The sequence below is a fragment of the Megalops cyprinoides genome, chromosome 1, assembly GCF_013368585.1.
Source record: "Megalops cyprinoides isolate fMegCyp1 chromosome 1, fMegCyp1.pri, whole genome shotgun sequence".
In the NCBI taxonomy this organism is placed as follows: domain Eukaryota; kingdom Metazoa; phylum Chordata; class Actinopteri; order Elopiformes; family Megalopidae; genus Megalops; species Megalops cyprinoides.
In genome coordinates, this window is record NC_050583.1 from 69,195,907 (window position 1) to 69,200,609 (window position 4,703).

A 4,703-nucleotide genomic window follows, 5' to 3' on the forward strand; every position below is an offset into this window, starting at 1 on the left:
GTCAACATGGTAGGAATAAGAATGATGGTGTCTCTGAATGAGAAATGTTGCCTTTGACAAAGGACTAAGGAGTTATTGCACTGGAACTCCACATTTAAAAATTGACTGTTGCACTGTACATGTGAAGAAGTGTGAGGGGGAATATAATCGATTGGATGGATTGGATATCTCTAGATATTGAAAACTGACTTTAAAAAAATACATAAATGGTGCTACAACTTGGTAGAAGTTTCATCTTAAAATGGGCAAAAAGTGGAATATACCTTAAATTCATTACTAAGTGTTATAGTTATTAAACATTGGGAATTCCATACATGAGAAACAGCTTTTGACCTTACCTTTTTTATGCTCCACTGAAATCACTGTGTAGATCGGGGTCCCAAAAACAAAGATCTGAATGAACCACAGAAGGTGACTATGTAGTGTATGTGGACAATTAATTTTAGTGAGGAATGTGAGGGTCACATTACACAAATCAACTTTAAACAAAAAAGGAGCTTTCAACTGTGCCTATAACCATTCATCAACTGGATTACAACATTTAGCCTATAACTGTCAGCTCAGTTACCAAGTATGTTTATTTATCACAGCGAGATACTGTGGAAGGCGTGCATTCATGAAGTCATGACCTCTGTTTAAATTCTTTTATTGGACTCACAGTTCAGTTGAAAAGCTCTGACATTGTACGGGTGAGAAGCGTCACAACATCTTGAAGTATATCACAAGTACTATGAGAACTGAAAACATGATGTAAAATGAATAAGAGTGAGTGCCTGAGATACAAAAACTTTGACCTTTGCATTTGAACCTAAGCAATGTAAGTGACTAAGAATAATTCACTATGAATACCTTACTAACAAAATGCTACAGTAAAGTGAATGTATAAAACTCCTTGAAAGCAAACCAGCAACTGAAAGCACCACATGCAAATAGCAAACATTGAGAAGTCATTTGGACAGAATAAACATACTCTTCTGCCTGGACTCTAATGTCTGATAACAAATTCAATTTCAGTACATACTAGTTTTCAATGTAAACATTTTTTTTAAAGCATGAGTCTCTTCTGTATGCGAAAGAAAATAACCAGGCACTGTGAAATGATAATTTACAACTGACTACACAGAAATTCACTTTTTTTTGCTCCCCTCTGCAGTTGCTATGAGTGAGCTTGAGCTTGAGCATGCTTTTCTTCTTTACAAGTGTTTCAGATAGCAACATTTAAGGACATCACTGAATTTGACCTGAGAGTTTAAATGAAATTACTGTAAGAAGAAAACAATGCATCACACTTATTGGGTGAATTTGAGGCTCTGAAAATCTTTTCAGCACCAAGTTTCTCAAGCACAACACATACAAACACGCTATTAGTAAGTCAGGATAAGGACAAGTGATAGTGAAACCCAACAGAGGGACCTTTCATGAACCCCATAACAGCCAATCCATTGAAGTAGTTAAACAGGTGTCAGCAGACTGGAATACTGTTCCACTGGAATAACTACCTTGCGTCATACTTCTGTGCAATGAGACATCCTTCCTGTTCGCCTGAGGCTCATTAATATCATGTATGGTCTTGAAATGGCTGGTGTGCTGTTAATTACACTGTTCTGGGGTTATTTGTGTTAATTAGCAGAAGTCTGTATGTGTGTAAGTGACTGAGTGAATGAATAAGCCAGTGAGAATACTTTAGAGGGAAGTGTCATGTTGTTAGCTTATAATAATGGCATTTGAGTTTGGAGTTTGACCATACTTCGGCTCTGCACAGTAAATTTCCACAAATGTCCTTCTCCTGATGGCAGATAAAACTCACTATTTCTGTCACCTTTCAATTATACCTTCCTGGCTGTGGTGCATCAGTATTAATCACTGTAAACAGACTCACAACAAGGAAGCCAAACATTTTGGTCAACTTGAGACAGGCTGTGATCACACATGCACACAATGACATACAGTACCTAGTTCACACAAACATGAAAAGTAAAACCAAACCAATACAATCATGTGTCTTACACCAATAACTATATATGTTTGTGTACATGTGCATACATACAGTTCATTTTAATTAAAAATCTGTGATATATATATATTCTGTACAAATACATATTTTATATCCCCAAGACATAATACAATGCCAAGTCTGTAGGCTATGTGAGTGTTTTCTTTCTTTACTATTCACAAAATGATCAACTACGTTTGATGAGCAGGCCTACTGCAGTAACCAAAATTTCACAGTGTTCTCAAGAAATCAAAGTGCCTCGAAAGCACCAAAGAAGAGCAAACACTGGGACTGGAAAACAAGGCTGGAGAAACATATTTGCAAACAATCTTCACTCAACAGGGGAATATGGCAGTGCTGTCCAAAGTGTCAACTCAGCAAGCAGGACTTGACAGTCCAAATGCTCACGTCTCCTCTGCCTAATGAACTGTCCTGTATTTGAGTGAGTGAGATGGTACATGCTCAATGATACATGACTGGAAAACGAATTTCTGTCCTTTAAGAGTGTGAGACACAGAGCTGGAGAAAGAATGCTTGACATTGAGTCAACACGAAATTACCCTAGCCTACTCTGTATTGCAGTGAGGTTACTTTTCAAAGTACCCCTAAGGTATACCTTTGAAATTCACTAGTTTGCTCTTTGCATATAATTTTACATATCGGTGAGTGCTTGAGGCTATTTGGAATGGTAAGGTTTCCTAGAAAAATTCAACCGAACACCTTTGCTGAATTTTATTTCTTTACCATCTGCTTAGAAAGTGCATAGCCTTTGTCATAGTCATTCAACCCTGCATAAATCATAAGGAAGTAATCAGTTGTTTACATCACATGTCTTATGGCACATGTATCTGTGCATTGACACTGTAATGAGACCAAGTACACCTCCATGTACAACATCATCATGCCTTAATACACAGCCATTAATCTGGAACAAGAGTGTGGTTAATACAATTGTAGCAATTTCCCTCTCGCTGCACATAACCCAAATTTTTATGTGACAGCAGATGATATAACAATTAACACAGTGATATATGTTACAGTATGTTACTTGTGTAACTACATTGCCATTACCCAAGGATAAAGATTATGGCAATACAATTGTGACAGATCAGTACATATGCATTGTATGACATCAAAGATACTGGATGACAGTGATGAATTGGGGCAAGCAACAGGGGGTACTATTATTTTGTCCAACTATTATCAAGTTAAAAATGCTATTCCGGGATTCTTAAGAAGGACAGATTTCCCCAGTAACCAGACTTTAAAATCTGCTGTAACTGCAGCTTCCCTCACCCTGATATTTTAGTTCTACCATAATCTACCATCTGTATGTCCTTATGGATTTGCACAAAGGCAAAATCATTTCTTGTCAACAGAGTTGGTCTGTAATGTTATTGAAAACAACATTCAAATGTCACCCAGTGGAGCTGGACTGAAAAGACACTGCTGAGGTTTTGGCCAGCCATACCCCCCTCCCCCCACCTCCCACCAACTATGTAATTATACTCATGGCTGCCAGACTTTAGCTGCAGTCATCTTCTTCCAGGTTTACTGCAGTGGAACCCCAGGCATTGCTCACCACACTGATGGAGGTGCTCTGGTAGTCCGGAGATGCAGGATACCTCTCCTCACTACCAACAGAGCTATCATCCCTAAGATTGCCGGACTCCTTCCAGCTTTCACTACCAGATTAATTTGTTTAGCAACAGCCTGCCTATAAATATGGTCCCAGGCACGCTTTGGCATCAGAGCACTGGTGGTGGGCCATCAGGCTGTGATGTTTTGAATGGTATATTGAGTGACACATTAAATGCAAATATCCTCATGCCCCCTGCCAGTTCGCTCCATGGACAGATATACAAGAGTATCCTGAGTTATGTCATTCCATTTGAAAACAAAGTGCCTTTAGGTGGGAATTTTAGTGGTGTGGTCAAGACTGCAAATTGGCATGATTTTTTTTTTTACATTCTTATGGAAGATGCCATTACATTCATGAAAAAAATGTCTTTTTTTAGTTTTTGATTTGTAATTCAGCAGATACAGGCCTAACTCTTCAGCAAGCACACTTCAGTCACTCAATCTATGTTGGACATGAGCTTAATGGATTGGTTAGTATTGTATAAACATTTAGCCTCTCTGTATAATAAAAGCCTGGTTGAGTAATGGAGTATGTGGTTTTGTTGTTCTGTACTTTGTGTTTATCAATACGCATGGGGAATAGGTAGAGGAGATATGGCCAAGTCTCTCAGTGTCTGTCTAAGAGGCCAAAAACTCAATTCATTCAGCCAGCTTTCTCCCAGGCATTCTCTTTAAGTGCAGTGAAGAGGGAGGGGGTTTGCTAACAATATTGCACACTGTCACACAGAGATAACATCGGAAAAAGTACGACAGAAAAGTGGCCGACAATTACCTTCCCCTCACACAGCATCACCCATTGTCATCTGTATATTCCCTTCTTCCCCTCACCTCAGACTCTGCGCTCCACAGTACCATGTCAGGTTTGGCTTGCATAAGGACTTACTTCACCCCTTCAAGCTCTGTCCTAAGACAGGTCAATTCCTAGAGGGATTTAAACCGGTCAAACTGGCACGTGTGGCAGGTTGTTTCATCTGTCAGACGTTGTCAGATCTGTCAGATCAGTGGAAGGTGTGGCAGTCACTCTGTGTCATTTCTGTCTCCTCACTCAGTGTATCCAGTGTATCCAGGT